Here is a 24521-nt window from a genome sequence, read left to right on the forward strand (position 1 = left end):
AAAAAATCTTATTTCTTATTTGTAGGTTTAAATCTAGGCTATTTAGTGTTACCATAGAAATAATGGGCAGAAATAGATTATAATAAATACATTTGCACTTACAAACTATAAATCATGCAGATGCCCACTGGTAACAAATCTGGTTAGAAAAAAGGAACAATGACCCGTTTCTGTAATCTAATTAATGTAGCTGAGTTTATTTCTCAACAGAAAACACACTGTGGTAATACAGTAAGTGCCCTACTGTATTTTTAAACTCCATACACCTTCAATAGAATCAATCGTTTCAGCCCTGGAAATGCCATTTTCTAAAGGTAAAAGGTAGCTTGAAAACTGAAAACTACCTCATGACATCACAAGGAGAAACATAGCATTTGGAGCATTGGGGATGTAGACAGACTAATAAAAAAGGATTACTCAAACATGTGTGAATCAAACAAAACACAACGATAGAGAATGCCATTGGTTTGCTTGGAAGGTTTCACAGCATGGCATTACAATGATCCATCTTGTATTTATTTAATTACAGATGTTGTATTGCTTGAAAAATAAGCATTCTTAGGGTTGCCTCTCCACAGATCTGAGACTCAGACTTGGCATGTGTCACCTGCTAGTCTCCATGGATATAGTCAAGTTTATTGGAGATAGAAAAGTTTATTATTGTGAAATATTCTACACAAAGTAAGCACAAAACTTGCCAATGCCATAGTAGCTTAAGTACACCACTCTAGTTATAGTCTATCCAATCATGTGTATTTTGTCAATTTTGGTTTCTAAATAAGATTATACGATTATGTATTATCTGAACAATAATATAATACATACATAAGCATGAGTGAATAGATTCTGCAACAGGACATAGAAGGCCTGTGTGTGGTCTGAAGGCGAGATAGGAGCAGGCACTGGAACAAGTGACAGACCCAGATGGGACTTAGGACTTAAGGATTTCACCACTGAGAGCGCAGAAGGTCACTGTTCCATATTTGGGTGAAGCGGTGGCCAGCCAATCAGAATGGATTAGGTAGCATCAAAACCTCGAGTCCCCAAGCAGAAAAGTACGCCCAAACGCAACACACACTCCTGGCCTCTCGGACCAGACATAAGTTGAGAGTAAGGACAAGCTGGTAAAGAAAGCCTTGGATTTGCTACTATAAATCCAGCTTATGGTCAAATAGCCACCACAAAAAGAGAAAATGCCTCAACAGCAAAATCATAAACGCCGCAGGCTAGAAAGAGCAGGAGAGTCAGTTTTGGAGAGGCCTGATAAGAATGCAACTATGACAAAGGAGGAAGTAAAGAACGGCAAAGTGCTGAAATGGCCAACAGTAACATAAAGTGGAGCATTATTCAATTTTAGAAGGTAAAGTAACGTCATGCTGAGGCCAAAAACTGTGTGGAGAAGATATTTCAACCTGGAAAGACTCTGGAAGAAAAAGACCTTTAGAAAAGCTTTAGTGAATGATTAAGAGTTTGGTGCTCAGACCCCAGTGGAAGACATCTGTAATGCTGAGCTGGTGGTGGTGGCAGGTGATGGCAGGTGATGGCAGGTGATGGCAGGTAAGGGGACGTGCCAAACTGGATAGCTGGTGAGCACCTGGATGAGAGGGTTTAAAGGTGCACTACGTAACTTTTCTGGTTGATATGCTTGTATGGAGATATTATTGCTTTGCCTGGAATGTTCGACAGTATGACTTTAAACATTTCCATCTAGTGTTTATCCATTACGGATGTTTCTATTGCTCAAAAATACAGTAATACCTTCTGTGAATGGAGGCGACTCTCCACAGATCTGAATTGTTGAATTGTTATATAGCGTAGTGTGGAATGTGCTCGTCTCCCTTGTGATAGGTAGGTTTAATCTGCACTCTGGAACACTGTAGACAAAGCAATAACATTTCCACAGACATGAGGTGGAAGACGCTCCACTAGAAGTGTTATGCATCTTTAAATCCAAGAGACTGGGAAATGATTGGCTGAAAAGAAGGTGCCAAAGTGCAAAAAAAGGAGAGCTGGAGTGAGGTGATGACTGGACATGAAGCTGCATGTAAGTAGCCAGGTTGGTGCCACTTAGTGACTCCACTTATTTCTCTTCAGCGATAGGTCAGGACTCGGAATACACTAGACGGTTTGCAAGAGCCCCGGAAAATGTAGACTGCATCGGCCAATCAGCACAGAGCTGTGAAGCCATGACTGGGTCCCTTATTGTAGTACAGCACAACAGTAAACAAAGTGGTCGAGATGGATGTAGACCAAGGGTGTCCAAACTTTTTTCATCAAGGGCCACATATTTAAACACAGACGAAGCAGAGGCTGATCGAGGGCCATAGACTGGTGCTATCAAGGTAGATTTTCAAAAAAAAACTTGCAGTAAAAAGTTAATTTTTCATTGATGCAAAGTCATTTGGGCCAATTCACCTGGAAGCCTGAGGGCCGCATTTGGCCCACGGGCCATAGTCTGGACATGCCTGATGTAGATGAAGCCAAATATTCTGTGTTGGCAATGATTCCCAAGATCAAGGATTTAAAGCCGGAACAAAGAGAATGTTTGGTGAATTTTATCAAGGGGAAAGACGATATTGCCTTTCTTCCTATGGAATCTGGGAGAAGCTTAATATACAAGATTTGCCCTGTTAGCAGGGCATTACATACGTAAGACCAAATAGCAGCAATTGGTTAAATTAAAAAAGTACCCACCTACTGTTGAGCGAACGAATCCTAATGCTGCAAGGTCAGACAGTTTCCACGAAGTGAAACCAGCTGATGAATCAGGCTAGTATGTAAGTCTTCCAGCCTTAAATTTTCGCTTAAACTTTTTAGTCACTATATGTTGTGAGTAAATCAGTCAATGGGGTAATTGTGTCAACTGTATTTGACCTGTTCTCCAGTGTCACTGAGCAGCACAAGCACAAGCAAATACAATTCTCATTTCACACGGTTTTGAAGTTTGTGTATTGTTACCTTTTCTTACAAATCTTTTAGCTGTCAAGATGCCATACCATTAATGCTGAAGCTGATATATTCCAATAAAGTAAAAACTGTAATATTTAATAGTGCTTTTTTTTTTTTAATCTCCATCAGGCACTTAAAGCACTTTACATCAAGTTACCTCTGCTCCATCCAGACAGTAAGTATGATACTGGATGCGAGGTTGGTTAAGTGTCTTTTAGCCACAAGACCCAACAAGGATCTACGCTAATGTAAACAAGGAACAAACCACTGACCACTGAGTTAGTGGGCAAAGCCTCTATCAGCTGGACTACCAGTGTCTGGCTTGTCAAATTTCAGTCATTTATAAAGGTAGGTGTCATGTTAGAGGTGGGCGATATTGACAGAAATTCATGGTATTCAGACATATTTTAACAATGCATCAAGAATGTGCTAAAATGTGTCTGGTCTTGGTTGAGTTTCAAGTCTTGTGCAAAATGTCAGTGAACAATAAAATGATCCTCAAACATGCATACAAATCGCTATACCACTGTTTGAGAGATTACAGATGTTTCAGTCTCTTTTTTAGGTATTTTTAAGTGATAGATGATGCGCTCAATATTCTAATTTGCATATCTCCAAAACAGAAACTCGATATTATGCATTTTTCAGTACGCCTCTTTCATTTCTGACCTTACCCACTGTATCCATACATGATTGATAAGTTATCTCATTGCTTCTTGACCCAAAAGTCATATGACCTCTTGTACAGGAAGAAAACATCTCATCATTATCCTGTAACCCAGCAACACATACTCCAAACATTCCTTCAGCCCCAGATCATTAGGTGCATGCTCATTAATTACAAAGCAATGAGATGGCTGTACTTGAGGTGACTGTGCCACTTGAAATGATAAAGCAGCCTGCTAATGTGATCAGGCGTTAGCTTTTAACAGTTAGCGAGGGAGATTAAACATGATTTGTAATAAGGTGAAGTCGTGGTGATGTAATATGCAAAGTTATGCAGGTCAAAAACCTACAGAAGAAGAGGTGGGATGGAGGAAGGAACAATGACAAGATCAGAGGGAAAGAAGACAAGGAGAGGAGGTAAGTGGCTACGAAGGTGGAGAAGTTAATGAACGCTGGCGGATTTTATTACCCATATAGGCCCTTACAGATCACTGGCTTATATACGAGAGTTGTGCTTTTTATCTTATGCCATAAACGCAATTAGTGTTTTCAATTTCCCCTGCACTGCTCCACTCAATTATTAGAAAATGCAAGCTAGAACAAGTCCAAAAAATGTCCACTTCATAAATATAATTGCTTGACCACATCCATGTTGAAAAAAATTCTAATGTGGTTTTCCATCATTCATACAAAGAAGAAAGAGACCTATTTTGCTTTTGAAATCACACAGTAGAGGATGGATATGCGACATAAAAGATAAAATGACATACCTCCCGCTGGTTCATCAACTCACAAGGCCAATTACCCACGATGATACAAAACACAGGGTTTTTGAATGCTGGCACCGAGACAGTCTCTGAGCCTGGATCGTCACACTGGAATGCCTACTTTGTTAAGCTGACGTCCTGTCTTTTTATGAATAGTACACGGAGACTCTGAGGTGTAATTGGCAGAATCCGAAGGTGACATTTATTTATGAGAAAAACAAGAAGAAGTCATGGGAGGAAGAGTGACTCAGTATCAGTAAATCATATTTCTAAAGTAGAAGCAAAAAAGTAGTTGGAAGAAAGAGAAGTTAAAAGTGCTTTAAAACTTTCTTGCTTTCCACCTGCTTGTCATCACTCAGGTGTTATTGCCTAGAATGTCCCTTGATATGGCATTAAACTTATCTATCTTGCATCTGTTTAACTACCGGTGTTTTAATTGCAAAATAATATCTTATGCAGCCATACTGAGAGAAGGCTCGTCTCTTCACAGAGAGACTGATAAGTTAAATGCCATACTGGGGAACTTCCTGGGCAAGGCAGAAAGTGGCAGACCCTCTACAAAAGTTACATAAGGCACTTTTAAGTTGAAGTGATTTTATGTGAAAACTACAACAGAGCTTTACAGATTACAGCAACTATGACTGAAACTGCTACTACGACAACACCTATAAACCAACTTGTCATGAAGAAATAATTCAATTTCGAGATTGCATGAGACAAGACAAATACAAATCCAGTCTTTACCTTGCAAAAAAAAGGCAATAAGAGCAATCACATTATCAGTTTATAACGAATCAACCAATGAGTTATTTATAAACCTTCAAACTCTGAAATTGTATGATTTAGTCGATTTATACTCTGAAAATCAATGTTCAAAGTAAACGACAATCTCCTGTCAAAATCTTTACAGAACATGTTCAAAATCCAAAAGAGCCAATATGAGCTCTGAGGCACAGCCATGTTTATCAAAAAGAAAATTAGAACAAACATTATGACATTTTGTATATTTGTTAAAGGGATGGAGCTGTGGAACAACTGTACAGAAAACCTAAAATTGTGCACCACTCTCTTTCACTTTATAAAGAAGTTTAAATGTTTGACGCTGGACAGATACATGAATTATGATACTTAGTTTGTGTTGTAGTACTTTGTTGTACCATTTCTTATTTGTTTGTTTCCTCTTGCTGTATTTATGAAGATGAACTGCTCTGACAAAGGAATAAAGGGTAGGCATAATAAGCTTAAGCTTCAGCCTACACCTTTTTGGTCTGTGTAAGTTAAATATGACTGTCTGTGAATGAATGTCAAAATATACCTGTGACCGAAATAAATAATCAAAAAAAAAAAAAAAAAAAAAAAGACAAAAGCCTAGTATCCCACTTTTATTTTTGTGGTGCTATAGGACAATGGCTTGTTGCAGGGTTAATCCTTTAAGATACTTTTAGATTGCAGTTATAGTCACAGCTTCAGTTCACAGTTAAAAACAGTGCATAGAAAACGCTGTATATGAGCAAGTTTTACACCATTATATCTGGTATAAATCTTCCACGTTTAAATTGTACGATCAGTCTTTTTATTTGTAACACACGGATGAAAGTAATATGTATGGGTAATTAAATGTATCAAATTTCTCTCCAGTGGTAAGAAACATGAAGATAATTATGGTAAATATAATGTGCTATAGCCCACATGTTAAACTCAAATGTCAACAAGCTATAGTATCCTTGCCATCAGCATTTCTTTTGCATCCACAGTAGATTTTTTAATTAAATTTTCATGTACTGTATAGTTAACATACACATGCTCTTTCTGCTGTTTCTTCACATTCGGCCTCCAGCATTGCATCATGGGTAGTAAAAATGTTTAAGGAGAATTATTTAATGTAAAATGCTCTCTTCTGTTAATAAGGATGTAGTGCATTGGCTGTCTGTTTGAACCTCCGAACTAGATTTATTCAGATCATTGATATTTTGGGACATTTTACTTAAATCTTTTTAAACTAACCCCTTGAATGTTTACAGGATGAGTCACCAACACCAAACAGTCTGGTACATTTAAATATGAGTTTTAATCTAGGGTGCAAACTGTGCTTAGGAGGTCAATATATTCAACAAACTTTTAATAAGTTTTCGTACCTCTCTAAAGAGGTTGAATTCATATTATTTTTGAATACAACTTTGGTACTCCTCATCAGTAATAGTAGTAATAGTAAGATGAGTATATTTTGTAGTTGTAGTGGTAGTTGTAGTAGTATATGCGCTGTAGTAGCATTAGGAGTATAGAAGTAAAAATACTAAAATTACTGTGACAATTAGGGGTAATACTAGAGAAGCAACCAGAAGCAAGTACATTCTATTGTAACTTTACATAACCCCATTTACTTAAGTAACATTGGAGTACATTGGGGAATACTTCTTTGACCTCTACTTGGGGATATTGTACATGTATGTTTGTATAGTGGAATGCTCAGCAGTTACCATGGAGACACAATGCATACATTAGCAAACACAGTCTTTCTAGATCACAAAATAGCTCACCTGTTACAGTGTTCCAACTAAGTCAACTCTTTTTGGCCAGATTGTGTTAAAAAACAAAGCTCAGATTAAAGTCTTATTTGAGTAACAGAGCTTCAGACAGAGCAGTGTTTACAGTTAGCTTCACACCCTCCTGGAACGTTGATGACATGAGCTACAAAGTACAACCTCAGTATAACTCACGCACGAGATCCCCAACCAACAAAGCAAATTAAAACTTCAGGTGAGCAATTGTTTTATAAACATTATTTCCAATTCTTCTCAACATGAGTCTCTGTACGCCTGTAACGAAGTGTGGAGAGCGTTCAGAGTCTTTAATGAAGCTAACACGTACAGTCAATGGATGTGTGTTTTGGCCCAGTAGGTTGAAACAGCAAGAGGTTATGATGCAAATCAATTTGAGTATAAAACCTATTGAGAGCATGTGTCAAGCAGGGATGTCACAATGTCTTTTTTTTTTGTTATGATTGTTGTAAGAAGAAAGATTACAATATTAACGGTTACTAACACCATGACCAAAAAAAAAAAAGGAAATATTAAAGGTGCACTATAAGGTCACATCACATTTAAGTTTACTTTTTAGAATATAAATAGAAATATTTAATTTAGCTTTTTAAATCCTCATAATTATGATTTTTTTTAGTTCTCACGATAAGAAAAATCACCTTTTTTCAGTTAACCAATTAATCGTTACACAGTGTCAAGGAAGGAATTATATAGAAAGTACAATTCAAGACACACAATCTGATATGATCTTGCTATTTTAACATTTTTTTTTACTCATTTCCACCTTCCCTGCTCTTATTCCTTGAGGCTCATTTAGTTAATTAATGCCATGAAATGTTTCAGAAACCAATTATGCAGTGACATTATTAAAAGCCCTCCCGCCTCCTCCCGAGTGCAGATTGTGTTCCTCTCTTGTCGACTCGCTGAATTGAAACTGGCCTGACCTACACCACTACTGCAAGACCTGGATTCATATAGTGAAAGGTGGCATCAGCAACTTTCTCTATCCTTTTTTCACTATTTCTCTCATTTCCTTTCCTGCTCACGTGTGCATTACGGTATTACTTGAACTATAATGTGACAATGACAAGTCTTGACATCTATTGTAATCAGCTTTTCTATTAGGGATGAGAAAGGTCGGACACGAGATAAGGCGTAATGCGTAGGACTGATAGCATCTCAAGTTAATATAAGGAATGAATGTGTGGGAAAGAAGCTCAAATATTTAAAACTTTCTATTCTAACAGTTACATTTAAATACACATGCGTATCATCATTACAGTGAAAGTGGTATATTATCAACAGCTAAAAAAAGTTTGGGAGAATGAAAGCAAATATAGTATTGTTTTGCATTATACATCTATGTTGTTGGTGAAATGAATCTCAGACATAGTATTGAAACATTTTTATACTTTTTAACTTGGCCCACTCCTTTTTGGCTATTTTTGCTGAAAATAGGGCTACAACAATTAAGTGACTAATCGTGAATATTTGACTATAAAAATTAGCATTACCCGGACTATTCAGACTCAAAGATACACAAAAAACCTTTTTATACTTTTTATTAAAAAAACAGTGGCATTATTTAATCAAAATGTCAAATAAGAATAAACTATTTCTGGTTTTGAATAACAGCCTTTTTTGTTAATATTCTCTATTTAGAAGCTTCCAGTCACTACATTTTGACCTTTATTTTGTTCAAAATCTGATTTGAAAATCGAAATTTACGCACAATAATGGTTTAACTAGTTCAGTTGCAGCCCTACTTGAAAACTTTTATTTTAACTGCACAACATAAAGCTTGCAATAAATAAAATCCTAAATAGAATTTCTAAATAGATAACAGAATGAGGACAGCCACATGTGTAGACTATACTTCAAATGTTTGGATAGAAAGAAAGCTACCAAACCAAGACTACAAGAAATTTGCTCATGTTAATCACATGCATAATGCTTTGTAAAAACATGAATAGTCATTTGTCATTGTGTATGAGGTAGGAAGAGCACAAAGCGTCCCACTGTAGTGCAGATGTTGATTTTTCTTCTTCTGGAGCTATTTTCAGAGAATGCAAATAATCCCTGGAACGACTGACACCAAAGGTCATTAATTAACATAAGTCAATTCGGCTGTGTTTCTTTTGGGAAAGAAGAGGAAACTGTAGCTGCGTTCTACCCCCTACCCCCAGGACCACAGGCAGAGCAAAGCAACTTTTCTCTGGGGTGGGTAGAGTAGACAAAGTTTGGACTAAAATTATGAATAGTTTTTGAATACTGCCAATAGACTAGGCAGTGGCTCAGTGAAAGGCAATCTGATCTCAGCTCCGACCTACATATTGTTGTTGAGTCCTTGGGCAATACGCATCACCCCCTTACCAGTGCATGAATGTGATATGTGGTGGTGGTTACTGGTCCTGTCGACAAGAGATTGGCTGCCTCACTTCCATCAGTCTACCCCAGGGCAGCTTTGGCCATGGAAGTCCTTAGCACCACCTGGAAGTGGAGTGAATGAATAAAATAAAAAGTGGGCGATGCCAAAAATGTAATCAAGTACCATTATCTCAACATATATTACTCAGGTAGAAGTACAAGTAGTTCAAGAAAGAGTAAAAAAAAAAAAAACATATACAGCAAACTACTTCCCATGAGTACCTTTCTCGACATAACATCTGAATTATAATTTATAGATAATGCAACTATAATGGCAACACATTAGGTAATACATAAATTGTATCATTTTTTCACTCAAACTAACATACAAAGCAAAAAAAACTTCACAAAACGTCCATTATTCAGTGTTTGTCGATGCCTTTTTGAGTGACACTAATAAAACAACCAAGAAAACAATCTTTGACCCAATGCATCATTCTGTCTGTCTATTCTATGGAGGCCTTGTGTTCCTATATTCTCACTCTCCTGTAATGGACAACTGAATGCATCTTCCAGCTCAATGACCCTGCAGCAATAGTAGTGTATGTAGGCTAGTTCATGTTACTTCTCCTGGGAATGGGCAGACTTTAGCAACAGTAGAGGCAGAACACATCACTGTCTGGAGCTCCCGGCTTGTTAATAAGTCATAAAGTTAGGCTATATAAAGAATGCATCTGCTGCCACAACGGACTATTGATCCAAGCCTTACTTCAGACATACGTGGATTATTTATATGACAGACATTTTTTCTTTGTTGTTAACATAGCATACAACGTGTAAAGAGAGAAAGTTATTAAAATCAATTACTAGCAGGCAGCTTTGTTTCGCTTTGTTTCTCTTTGTTTACCTTTCTTTACAGGGCGTCTGCTCCGTCTGCTGTCGTCATCAATCATGGACCACACGTGGTTTAGGGGAGTACAGCGCCCTCTAGCGTGCAGCGGCGCAACAGCGCAAACATAAGGGTCAATGAGTGCAAACAAGACAGAAGCCTCTCGTTTTGGACAGCAAGGTAAAGGGTGAAGTGAGTGGGAACTAACTGGTCGTGTATTATAACTATTAATTATTCTGCATTATTACAGGTTTCTGAAGTTATTTACACAAGAAGCAGCTTACGTGGACTACACCATCTGCTGCTACCAGTTGCTATTTGCTAAACCTACCACTAAAATATGCACGAATACAATTTAGATCACCCCATTTGGCCTCGCTAACTTTTATCTCTAAATGCTATTTTAATAAAAGAATGCAAAATGCTCCTAAACCGCGCTTTCTTCTGGAGGCACTTCCGGTTAAACGGGTAGCCCATTCATTTCAATGGAGAATTTGAGAAAAGTCTTGCAGCTAAAATATGAATATATAAAATAGGTTTATTTGTGTAAAATGTTAGATTTCCATGGGCATCCATAAGCCAACACTGCACGTATTCTCTGGTAGGGCTTTAAAACAGCTTTATAGTTCTTATAGTATTTAACTTACTTGTTTCTTAAAATAATACAACCCGAATGATGATAGTGGCACGCACAGGAACTTCCGTAATAAAGTGTGTTAGAAAATTGTAGATTACTTATTTAACAAAAAAACAAACAAACAAACAAACAAAAAACTATACTGTAGTTTTTCTGTACTATTTTTTACTATGTCGTATTACAAAAGCCATATTGGCCTTGTATTTTATACAGTCAAAACATGTGTGGCATGAGCTGCATCAGTTCAATGAAACTGAACAGATCCCAGCTGTCAGAGATATTTTTCACATAAGGGTGGCGAAGGGTTGAGACATGCCTTATGAACTATAAATGTATTTTTTGTTGCTAGGAATTTGCCACAGCATCTTACTATGTCATATATTAATTGAACTTATGCATTACATTTTTTCTACTGTTGTACCATATAAAATGTTCTGTTCTGTCCATTCAACAGGAGACTTGCTGCTGGAGCTGACCCAGTCTTAGCTGACACACTTTCATCTGTCCGACTTCTTCAAGGTAAGGTTGCTTTTATATGTAGACTGCTATTTACTATTATTACCATGCATTAATACCCATTGTATTTTAATTTATTATAATTCCATCTTTTCAAATTGCACTATACAAAATTATGCTAACTGTATTTGCAGGATTTTGGTATTGTAAAGATGAAAGCTGCGCACTATGCCAAGATCAAAGTGTGTCAGTTAAGGTAAGACAAGTACTCCAGTAGAAGAATGAATTTAAAAAGTTTGATAAAGAGAGACAGAAGATAAACTGGCATAAAACTGTTGCAGATTATTGAACATGAAATACCACTTAAAAGTGAGCCTTACTGACTCTAGATTATACGAGAAAAAATAATTACTAAATATTTTTAAACTTTAAATGTTTAACTGTTTTTATTTGAAGCTGTTGTTATTTGTGTAATTTGCATTAGCCCATTAGATTAATTACCCCTCTCAACCATGCCTGTATTCCATCAGTCATTGCTGTTTACTTGTTCTGCTTTGTGAAAAATGGTTATAAATGATTGTCCATTGCAAACTGATGTATCTGTCTGTAGTCCTTATAGAAAAGAACAGTCTCACATGAACTTGTCAAGAACTCCTTTGAGAGAGTGCACTATGTACTATGTACAATAGTGTACTATGAAAGTGTCTTTTAACTTTGACACAAGTAAGTAAGTATTTCACAGCTCATCCAAGCTGCTTCTTCAATTCTGGTCAGATGCTGGTGGACACTGCCTTATATCTGCCTGCAGGGAGGAGCTAACTACACTGAAACTACACTGAAACTACTCTGAAACTAACACACCTACTTTACAGTTTCTGTTTGTTAGTTAAGCCTATTGAACTGCAATGAGTGTGGGGTCATATTAGCATAACCAATTACGGCCATAATGGGTGCTTTCATGCCTCTGGACCTGACCTGGCTGTCTCTGTTCTTTTCCTTGTTTTAGATTTAAGTCTGAGGATGGAGTTATTAATGAGAGACAGATGATGTCTGAGGCCTCCATTTCTGTTCAAGGATGAATTGCCTTTCCTAACAATAAATTTATGATTTTTAATTGCTGTCTTATAATGGACCATCACTTTCTGTATAGTGATAGATAAGCTTTAAAAAAAACAAAAAAACAATTACTTTACTTGCCTACCCCAGCATGTCAAAGCCTGATCTCGTCGGATCTCGTCAGATCTCAGAAGCTAAGCAGGGCCAGGCCTGGTTAGTACTTGGATGGAAGACTGATGGGAATACCAGGTGCCACAGTGTGGTGCCAGTTGTAAAACATTTGTCATTGTATCCTTAGTCAAGCCATTGCCTAGTAGGGCAGGGCAGCTGTGGCTACAATAGTAGCGTACCACCACTTAGTGTGGAGTGAATTAATAATGCACCATATTGTAAAGTGTCTTTGAATGTCCGTTATATAAATCTGATCCATAATAATAATAATAATAATAATAATAATAATAATAATAATAATAATAATAATAATAATTATATTATTATTATTATTATTATTATTATTATTATTATATATATATATATTATTAGTATATATTCTCAAAATCTGCGCAAATTGATGTATAATTGTCCAAAAATATTGCTATTTAACAATTTTTACCCATTTTAAGATCGAATTAAATATGAGATGGCAAGTTTTTATCTTCCAAATATTGACAATAACCGCAAACTGTTTTCAATTCAACACTGGAAAATAAATGAGACATTACTTCTGATGGAGCGCACCAATCTAACTTTTCAATTTCCTGCTTCCCGCTACAATGAGAAGTCATTAAGGAGTGTATGTATAACAGAGCCTGACATATTATCCGACAGTAGTTTTCTGTATTTTGTTTATGTTGAAGAGTTTATGGAGCTATATGATTTTTATTTAGGTGAAAACTTAACTTATCAGCCCTGAAAAATGATTTCATAGTACTTACACATTTTATTAAAAGTTTTATATGAACCAACAAGTTACATATGTATTGGCTATATATTGCTTATCGCCGAATTTGGCGCTCTTATTTTTTATGTAACTCTCCTTGTGCTATAAGAGACATAATCCCAATCCAGGTTACCACCTGGAGAAGTAGGGGGGCACTGTCTGTCTAGAAACAACAAGGCATTAGTCAGGGACGGAATGGCTGTGAGATCAGCACCACGGCCAGCGCACGAGCGCGCAGGAGGGGACAGAGCAGTTCAATGGACAGTTCTAAGTACTGAGCCTTTGCGCGCTGCGGTGCTCAGCTCCGTGATATGAGGAAATAGTTTTTGTAGACTGTTGCTGGTTGTTGCTATTTACTCGGAGATCGCTCAGTGAGGAATCTGCAGAGTGTGTGCCCCTCTTATTTGCACGCGCAGGGCAGTCTTCCTCTACGCGATCCTTACATCATCTCCCCATTGGAGGGAGCGAGCAGAGACTGAGGAGAGGGAGAGAGGTAGAGAGCCCGAGCAGCCGAGCTCCTCTCACCAGTGCTCTTCTGCGAAGCGACTCTGACGGACGGCTGCTGTTTGCGCCGCTACGCAGTGTATTTGACTGACTCTCCCACTGCGTCCTGCGCGTCCACGCCGCGAAGATGCACCGGCACCATCCTGCCCGGGGATTGCCATTGTTATTGCCGGTCGCTTTCTGGATATTCAGCGGTGTGCACGGGATTTTGCAAACAACCCGTAAGTTGTGATTTTCATTTCTGGCTATCGTTCGGGTCAGGATAGAGTGCGACTCGTGAGCAAAGCGGGGGAGCTGCAGCTGCATGTACAGGCTTCTGTGGAACCAAAGCTTGAGAAAATCAAGCCAAGCCCCGACCCAAAACTGGAGATGTGTGCCCGGTGTGGAAGCTGTTTCACATCGGAGTTCCACCGGAGTTTTCAGTGCATGCATACCTTCGGTGCTTAGTAAACTTGATTAATTCCATGACAACATCAGCGGGTTGAGAGGGCTAGGCTATTTACGAGACATTCTACTTTATTTTAGCAGCATTTGGCATTGCAAAGTGATCTGAGTTGCGAAATGTACATGCAAGCATGCAAGTCACTAAGTGTTTAATGTGGCTTTAAAAGTCCTTGTAAAAGTCCTTTTAGTTTGTTTTACTATGACCACGCGTAAAAGTTTTGAGCTTTAATGTGCTGTGCATATAGAGCGAACGTACAAACTTGGAATGCCGAATTAAATTTTTATTACTGCCAGCGTGCCTTCAACTGTCGGGATATCAAGAAACATTCTGTAGCTCTACGTAATGTTTATGTTGTCACGTGGACGTAGGCTGTATGTAGTCCGTGGCTTTAGCCTTTTTCACTGGACGATTGTCTGTCCTAATTGTCTCATTCATCCACGTCGTGATCGGGCGTCCGTCTGGTTTTGCTGACGGCTGGGGATATTGTGAAGTGCACCGTGCAGTGTAAGTGAAATCCCGCGGCGATGGCCAGGGCTGCCCGGGTGTCGGCTGAATGTGTTCGGGGACGCGCCTCATTAATCATCTCCGACAGAAACAACACAGATGCGCGCGTGAGCCTGGTCCGCGCGAAATCTGAGCGCGCACGCCACAAAGTATGACACAAACCAGAAAGTGAGAAGCGAAGAGTGCAGAGACCCGGTCTGCTCTCAGTCAGAGCTGTTGATCACAGAGCGACCTCAGCGCCGGCTAGGTGTCACAGCATGAGCACTGCTTTATTTATATAACTTTATCGATCCCGCCATAAATGATCAGTCCTTTGGTCTCCGCTGGCAGGGCAGCCTGGGTCACCCTGTCTCTAGTGCGAGTCAACAGCCCTCAAGAGAGACCCATTGAACACAGGCTGTAACTTCAGATGCCTTTGTTGTGAAATAAATCAATCATCTTTTGTGATAAAACGACGCAATAAGTTACTCAAGAATAAAGAACCTCTAGAAATACAGCAAAGACTTTCATTATAGAACAGAAAAATGCTTGTGCAATGCAAGTTAAACACAGTATGATAATACATTAATACAAACACATTAGCCTGTTTGATATATTTTATAAGGCTATAAGTAGGCTTAAAAGTATTTAAAATAACAGTTTATTATCTTGGAGAGTTTTTTTTTTTTTTTTTGTGTGTGTGTTACCTCTCAGTGCCATTAACAATTCTTATCCGGTTAAGTAAGATTTAAGACATTCTTATCAAATAGCCTTGAGTGTCCACCGCCCACTCAGGTCAATGAAGTAGCAATGTTAATGCGCTTGTGAATTGGGTTCTTTCTAAATTTAAACAGCATCTGAAGTGCTCCTGAAAACATCATGACGATTATCATGATTTAAGTGCGTGTGTTCGTGTCACTGTAGGTGGCTAAATGAGTGGCTCTTTTTGAAATTAAATGATCCTTTTCTTACCCCTTAAACATTCCAGACGGCTGTCTGCACCACGCCAGTCCAGAGCGACACAGGAGCTGGTGCAGAAAGTTTGTTATTTTCTTTAGCAAGATTAGTCACTAAAACGCACAACCTGTTGCTATGCTACAAAACCATATCTGAAATGCTTTTAGTGATGATCAACACTCACTTGTGACTTTTCAGTGTGGTGACCCATTAGGAGGTGGTAATAAGAGGAGGAAAAGTGTGTACGAATCAGCCTTGTACTTATGTTTAACTTTCTGTACAGCCCTGCACAGTAGCAACATGTAGTAGGTGCAAATCCTTTTTTATGCTTGCTCATTCAAATTATATCTCTGCTTTGTTGTTGTATTAATGTTAAATAAGGGAGCTAATAGAATACTTGTTTAATGTATAAAGTTAATGCATTTAGTTAGACATTTCAGCTTTTATGAAAGCCATTAAACTACTTTTGAGATTTTGTTTAGCAAGTCTTGAAAATGCTCTCACTTTTCTGAAGCAATAAGAGCCCATCTGAACTTTTGACTCATTCCCGCAATGAATAAATTACACTGGCTGCCTTAAATAAAAAAGCACTTCAGTATTAATTTGAGAGTCGTATGTCACGGCAAACGGCATGTTTATTTATTAACATAATAATAGCATTAAAATATTAAGATGCACATGTAGTCCTTCTCATTGTGCGATGTCAGTGAAACATTAAAGGCTCTCTCTTGTAAGTGGAGGCTGCAGTGGGGCTATCCCTTTCACCCAGGGACCCAGAGTCACTGTGATACAAATGCACTGTGACAAGACAGTCTGCATAATTATTTTAACATCGTCTGTAACAAAGCACATTCACACACCACCCTCTCAGCCATACGAAATCCTCTTGTCGTACAGATGAGCTCACCGATTAGATTTTATTATGGAAAATTATGTATTGTTTGAATCATATAAATCTTGATGATTATATAAAAGAATTACATGCACTGCCAAATTGTGATCTGTACTGTACAGACTTCAAATATTAGTCATGCTACAGGTTGTGTGGTCACCCATATCATTCAGAATAAACTTAATTTCTCTATAATCACCAAATTAATCAAAACAACTGGACTTACTAAGCTTTTTTCAGCCGATGTTTCACTTCGGTTCAACCTCTGCAGCAATGGACTAACACCTGTCAGCCCTGTTGTTACATCAGTGGGAGTCACAGCCATTAACACAAACCCCCAAAGAAGCTACCTGGTAGTGAAATGTTTGCTGCAAAAAGCTTAATAAGTCCAGCTGTTTTGTTTAACTTTGTGATACTATCTTGTCCCTAGATGTCTCAAGATTTGCTTCAAGTCATCACTATTAAAAATTGCACAGCCCTGAAATACTTATATACTTACAAATGTTACATCATCTTTTGTTACTTTATTGCATTAAGAGATAGATAGATTTATTTATTGTCATTGTATGAAATACAACGAAACTTCAGCAGAGCAGATCTGTAGCAGTAAAAATTTACAAATATACACACATCCTCACATCCATACCAATAAAAAACATTTATTAAATAAAATAAATAGATTATTGCACCGAGTCCCTTCAGGTCTTTTATCTGTGCCTGTGCCCTTGGAGCACGTCCACTGCTCGTGGATAGAAGCTGTTGCGCAGCCTGTTTGTGCGTGTGAGGGGAGTTTGAAGTCTTCCTGAGGGGAGAGTGTGGAAGAGGCAGTTCCTGGGGTTTGTGGGGTCTTGCAAAATGTTGGAGGCCGGTGTGTGGAGACGTGAGGAGTAGATGGTGTCCAGGTTCAGGAGTGAGGAGCCCACCACCTTTTCAGCTGTTCTCACCACTCACTGCAGGTCCTTCTTTTCAGCAGCTGTGCAGGCTCCGTACCAAGATGTACAGGAGTACGTTAGAACGCTTTCGATGGTGCACCGGTAAAAGTTGGTTAGGAGCTTCTGGGAGAGCCCGTTCTGGCGGAGTGTTTGTAGAAAAAACAGTCTCCGCTGGGCACGCTTTATAACGCTGATGGTGTTTAGGCTCCAGGTTAGATCCTCACTGATCTCCACACCCAGGAATTTAAAGTTGGAAACCCTCTCTACCTCTTCTCCGTTAATGTAGAGGCCAATGTGATGGGGAATGCATTTGTTTTTCCTAAAATCAATTATAATTTCTTTAGTTTTCTTTGTATTTAAATGCAGGTCATTGTCTTTACACCAGGAGATCAGTGTCAGGACCTCCTCCCTGTAAGCAGCTTCATCACTGTTTGTTATGAGCCCCACAATGTTTGTGTCATCAGCAAATTTGATGACAGTGTTGGAATTATGGTGTGCTACGCAGTCATATGTGAAGAGGGAGTAGAGAGCTGGGCTCAGGACGCAGCCCTGAGGCAGACCTGTACTCACAGTGATGGTGGAGGACAAATGCTGGTCAATTCTGATGTGCTGGCGTCTGTTGGTCAGGAAGTTCTTTATCCAGAGACACAAGAGGGGTGAGAGGCCAAGAGTGAGCAGTTTATTAAACAGTTTGGTTGGGCTGATAGAGTTGAATGCAGAGCTGTAATCCACAAATAGCATCCTGACATAACTGTTGGGAGTTTCCAGGTGCGTCAGAGCAGCGTGCAGTGCAGCGCAGATGGCATCATCAGTGGATCTATTGGTTCTATATGCATATTGATGCCTGTCCAAATTTCCCCAAACACAACCACATTAATGTGGTTGTGTTACAGATAAAACATGCCACTGGAGATTAGTAACCAGTCCATTCTCTCACACAAGAAAATGGTTCAATGCCAGTTCTGATCAGTCCATACTGTGCTTTTAGGCTTTGGGAGTGTGTTGGTGAGAGAGAAAGTGGCCATGGAAATAGATGGAAATAGTCCTACCACAGTAACTAACTTTATGCCACTGACACAAAGCAGGATAATCCCAGTAAATCATTTTAAAATAGACAGTATTACAGTATATAAAAGGCATTTGCTGACAAACAAATAACAGAATGTATTATTAATGGTCAAGAATTAGTCAAACCTAGTCAAGGCACTTATTCAACCTTTTAGAGCTCAAATGTAATTGTGCTACAACAAAAAATATTGCAAATATCCCCAAGAAAATGTGCACACAATAAATATTGAGCCACAAAATGTATTGCTTCAGCTGTCATATATTGAAGCTGTCATATATCTCACACTTCTCCATCTGGAGAAGTGTGAGAGGAGGAGGCATTTGCTTGAAACGAGAGGAGAGTGGATGAGAACAAACGGCTTCTTTCTGACACAGTGTCATCTGAGACTATTGTTATGATTATTGTACATTATGTAGCTTCACCAGGACTCCTCAGTGTATTGTGTTTCCACATCATTTTCCCCAGAACGAAGAAAAACAAGAAACTTTGACTCATTCACATCTTGGGTATAGTTTTAGTCAGTTTTGGCCAATATTATATGAAAGGTCATTCCAAGATATATTGCAGAAAATGCAGTGGGTAAATGTCAAATGTAAAAAAAATATGTATATAATTGATTAAGTTTAGTCAGATTTTGATGCGTGTGAGTATTCAACATCATAAAAGAACCAGAACCATACAAACAATTAATGAAGACATGTCTAAATATGTTTATATATAAGCAGAAGGATGCACCAATACTGTTACTGGTGCCGAATATTGGCACCAATCCTGGAAAATTTGCTAGATTGTTTCCATAATATCAGTTTAGGCGATATCCAAGTTGGCTTTTTAATTCGATGTAATAAGACTATTGATGGATTTATGTAGGTCCAGTACATCTCAAAATGTTTGAACTTTAATTCATACAAAGTTGTTCTGTAGTTACTTGCAGGATATATAAGTTCCATCACACAATTCAATACAATTTCTTAAATGTTTAAGTGAAAAAAAAAAGAAAAGAAAAAATTCAATCCCTACACTTGTATTGGTTACTATGAGATTGGCAGTTACTTAAAACCATAGTATTGATATCGGTATCAGAACTGAAAAAGCTGGATCGGAGCATCCCTAAGCAGAATATACTGTACATTACTTTTACTCCCTTTGCACCTGGAGCTTTTTCTGCATGTGCATAGAAAAGAAAAGTATACATTAGTTGTGAATTGCATTGTTAGTTTCCCCTGTATTTCCTCTTTATAGTTAACCTATATCTGGCACCATTAACCCAGTGATGTGTAAATGCCTGCTGAGTGCCGTGTTGAAACCGCGGATTACTCTTTAGAAATATTGAGGCGACATCTGTTCAGCAACTGTCTGTTACTCACACGCACACCCACAATACCACAGTGTGTAACCACTAGGACCATTCATGTGGCTGTGGCTCTTACAGCTCTAGTGGGTCAGGATGAGGTCAGAGAGTACTGTGCTGCTGCTGCTGCTGCTACTGTCCACTGGAATTACTGTACTGTGCAAAGTTTAGGTGAGGTGCAAAACAATGACTTCTACAGAGTTTATGCAATTTAGTTTAATTTAAAGTAATTTAAAGCATTTAATCACATATGCATATGAGTAGGCCTGTCATAATAATTACACTGACTTATCTTCAATACATTTTTGGGAGTCAATACTTATTTAGCTGTTTAGCTGAAAAGGTTGAATTATGAACAAATGTTCATAATGTGTGATTTATTTATTGCAGTTAATATTTTTTGGGGGGAAGTAATTTTTTGTTTTATGATCTATATTTACTTCAGCACTAAAATATGTTATTGTGACAGGCCGAAATATGAGCACAGCACTTGTTTCAGTGTACATCAACTATAAAATGTAGAACTAATGTGCATAAATTCCATAAAATCCATACTGTGTAGCTGTGACAAGTCAGTATGGCATTGTCTCAGGACCTGCAGGCATAACAATGAGTTTTCAATACCAAATATTTCCAATACTGTCAAACTGTCCCTAGTCCTAGTATGCAGAAACAAAATTTCCTGAAGGTACAATGCAGTAAACAATGTGAAAGCAATAGCATGACAGAGGTTTATGCTCTTTCAATGTTTTTTGTGTTTCTTTGTCAATATTCACCTAAACATTCTCCTTTAAAGTTGCCCCTGTATTGTAGGTGTACAGTAGGTCAAATGCAGGTTGGAGATATGTCTCGCTGTACATTGTCCTATGGTAGTGCATGCATCTAACCTGAGTGAAGAGCTGTCAAAACAGGCCCTGCTGCAGATCCGATATTCACTCATGTGGAAGACTTGTGTGGAAAAGGCCATTGTACTGCTGCAGCTGAGACTAATGTTGTTATTACTTTCCTGCCTTTGCATTCAATTTGTTTTTAAGCCGCTTGAATACCCCATTTACAGGCCAAGATTAAGTGAATTAATCTTTTGGCCAGTTCGATTGAAGAAATGCACTGCTTTTCTTAGAGCACCTTATGGTATAGCCATGTGGCACACCTGTGTGCATATGTTACTGTGAAAGATTATGTATAGTTGCTGTAAATGTACTTCTTTATTATTAGTTTTAATGTGTTTTTGGAATTCCCTCTTGTAGACTTGGACATGCTTAGTTGTCCGTATAATGGTGAAAACAAATGAATGTGAGTCGTTCAAGGGAAGACACAGTAGTGTACAGTAATTGGGATGTTGGACAGGCCGGTGCAGAAGATGGTGAAGATTTTGTCCTATACAGATAAAACTGTGGTGATGATGTATTCAGTTGTATTAGCAGTACAACCCTCATAGTACAGAGCCAGGGTCAGTGTGTCCTCATCTTGAACACACTTTCAGTTCATTTGCTCTTATTTAAGTTCATCTCCCTCTCCCTGTCTCTTTCTCTCTCGAGTTTCATATCCATCCTTACTTTCTCTATTGATGTAACACTATTTCTGTGCCATGGTCTAAAATTACATCACATTTACTACTACTCTAAATTTGAGGTCGAAATTATTTTCAAGTTCTTGGCATAAGTAATCCGTGGGTTTCAGTAATACAAATCTAGCACCCTTGCCATAGAAATTAACCAAAATATTATATCTTTTGAATGTGCACATGTACTCAAATATCACCTATAATAAAGAAACTGAAACCAATAAAAAGACATTTTTAAGATAACTTTCCAAAACAAAAGTAGGATGGCAGCTACAAAGTTTGGACATGCTCTGGATCCTTCAGTTTTTTCACTGAGAAATGTGCACTTTCTTAATTTAATAAAACTCATGTCTTACCAAAAAGACACCACTATACTGTTACAGATGTAAATCATATTTTCTTTGATTCATTTGCAATCTGACTTTGATGCAGCAAGACAAGTCGAATGTAAGAGTGTTTTGATCACTTTGGCTTAAGTTTTGCCCGTCACCTGCACCAGTATGAAGAGGGCCTGAGAGTTAAAATACCAGGTTTACTGTGAACACAGCAGACTTGCAATGTTCTGACTCAGATGTACATGTGTGTACTCTGCAATTGTGTCCTACCCCATTCTTGAATATGTGAATGGGGCTTAACAAACAAGCTGGTCTAACACACATCCAAACACACAAGGAAAGGGTCAATCATTTTGAAGTTGCTTTAGTTCTCAAATGGCGAATATTGGTGTGCGCCCAGCCTAAAATCTCTTGTTCCTCCTCCTCCCGCTGCTGCTGGTGGCTGCTGAACACTCCTCATCACCAGCTTTTGGCTTGGTTTCTGCTGGTTGATATTTCTGTTCTTTTTGCTTTTCTTTGGGCAGGGTTTTGTTTGGCTTTACAGGTGTTTTTGTTAAACTTTTCTTGGAGTTATCTCACACTTTTTAAACAGCAAATTCACTTCCATTTACATCACTCTCCCGAGCTGTGTGGTCTGGCTGTGTTGACTCCGTAGCCTTCTCAGCCTGGATAATGGCAGATTAATTTTCTTGAATTGTGCTTGAGCTCTATGGTCTGTGATTTTTCTGTTGACTGCTTGTATTTGAATGAATTTCAACAGAACAGTCCGGTGGTGCTGGCAGAGGTGCCAGGGTGTTCCAGCTAAATTCTGCTGGGAGTCTATTTTTGTTATACACCAGAGCCACTACAAGACTTTTCTCTTAATAAATGAATAGTTATCACGTGGAGTGAACTTTTTGCACAAGCAGCTTCAAAGGAGGTGACCACAACAAAGCTCTGGTTTTCATGTTAGTGCCACAACTACACTGGTCCCACACAGGAGCCACAGCAAGATCGGGTGCAAACTGAGCCAGGCGTAAAGAGGACTATTTACTATTTACTCAGGGCCCAATGCAGAGGGGCCTTCACAAAGAAAATGTCTAATTTTCATATAGAGGGCATATACTGGATTATCAAGAAGATGTGTAGCCAGGGCCCAGAATTTTGTGCTACACACTGGTGATTAATTTTTATGTTTTATTGTTTCTCGTTAAAGCAATTCTCTTATCTTCTTACATGCCATTATTTCATATTTAGAGCTAATGCTGTAACTGATTTCATTGCTTTCCTGGTTAAATAAATAAACAAATGTCCTAGAGCAAACCAAATTCAACTTTAGTTCAAATAAATAAAACAGAGCCTCATTTTTATATCATTACTTTTTATTATGATCATCTGCTGGCACCGCTGTCCGTCTTCCACAGATCAAATGGTGTCCAAAATGGAGATAAGTGCAGATCTGATCTCAGGTCAGTTTCAGCTCTGTGATCTGTGGGATAGACAGACTGCAGGATGTGTCCACAGCACACCCACACTGACAGAGGCAGACAGGAAAATCAAATGTCTTTTATAGATTTATCTATTAGTGCAGCAGCCTGTGTCCCTGCCAGCAGAATGCTTTGTGCTCCAAAATGCAACACTACGAGCACTAGGGCTGAGCGATCTGGGTAAAAAAGATCTAGTCGCGATTTTGTTTTCTGAGAAACTTGCGATTGCGATTAGATTTGCAATTCATGTTTTAGTAATAGAATTCTTTTCAAAGTAAAATTTTTCAATGTGCTCAGAAGAATTCACAAAAAGGACTGACAAAAGTGACAAACAAATACAAGAATCCCATTTCAGAGCACAGATCTAAACTACAGAGTTAGTCGTTTTTGAGACAGTGTATTGTTTGTGGATTAAATTATTGCGATCTGATAATTGGGTCGATTCAAATTGCGATTTAGATCTTTTAAAGTTAATCTTAATCCTAGCTATCAGGAGTATAAAAGGTAGTAGTAGCTGTGCATGTGCTTGTCAAAGTGTAGGGAGCGATATGCACATTCACACATTCAAGTGCAGGTGAAGACATAGCTTTTTAGTAAAGAGGCTGAAAAGTGAACCACCGATCGGCAGTGGGAGCACAGAGGACCCTGCTCTTTCTAAAGGACAGAGTGCAGAGTGTTGCCCCCAAAAGCTCAGGGGTCCTTTCATACCTTCACTACACTCACAACAACGAAGCCTGAAAGGTATGGACATAAAGAGTCAACCTTCTGTCTTTTTGTAAACATTTTTTTATAAATATATGCAGCAGTGACTTTTTATAAAATACCAGAAGTCTTAAGGTGCTGCTGCTCTTATGGTTTAGATTCAGTGATTGGCAACAGTAGCAATCAGGAGGCAGAACAAGATGGTCATCATAACGTTTCATCATCATGTCATGCATGGTGGTGGTAGCCTATTACATTTGGCAGTAAATAAACATTTTATTTTAAAGTTTGTATTTTTGAAATGGGGCAGGAAAAACTGAGTTGACCAATGACCAATAACATACCCATGTTCATATGACGAGTTACATGGATAGCCATCTGACATGAATTATTATACGGCTTTCCAAATTATTGCTTAATAGGTAAACATAAAGGTAGGCCTGCCATGATAAATACTATATCGACTTATCATTCAATATATGAAAACTGTAACAATGTTGTTTTGGGATCAGTATATATTGTGTGTACATTTTCTTTGCACTACTGGGAATCTT

General features: G+C 38.3%; 2 long non-coding RNA genes across 3 annotated transcripts in view; one reads left to right on the plus strand and one right to left on the minus strand.

Annotated features, from left to right (window-relative positions):
• The window catches only part of LOC129408158 (uncharacterized), a 60155-nt gene extending 49538 nt beyond the window's left edge, over positions 1–10617 (minus strand). For both annotated transcript variants that reach the window (XR_008631847.1, XR_008631848.1), the window contains exons 1-2: positions 10197–10617; positions 9296–9412 (exon numbers count right to left, since the gene is read on the minus strand). This is a non-coding gene — a long non-coding RNA (uncharacterized LOC129408158). The remainder of the gene's footprint in view (positions 1–9295; positions 9413–10196) is intronic.
• LOC129408159 (uncharacterized) lies at positions 10311–11664 on the plus strand. The gene is made up of 3 exons (XR_008631849.1): positions 10311–10358; positions 11270–11334; positions 11466–11664. It is a non-coding gene; the product is annotated as an uncharacterized LOC129408159 (long non-coding RNA).
• Positions 11665–24521: the final 12857 nt, after the last annotated feature.

Source organism: Boleophthalmus pectinirostris, unplaced genomic scaffold, assembly GCF_026225935.1.
Source record: "Boleophthalmus pectinirostris isolate CB_2022bp ecotype Guang Dong unplaced genomic scaffold, ASM2622593v1 HiC_scaffold_15, whole genome shotgun sequence".
Taxonomy (NCBI): domain Eukaryota; kingdom Metazoa; phylum Chordata; class Actinopteri; order Gobiiformes; family Gobiidae; genus Boleophthalmus; species Boleophthalmus pectinirostris.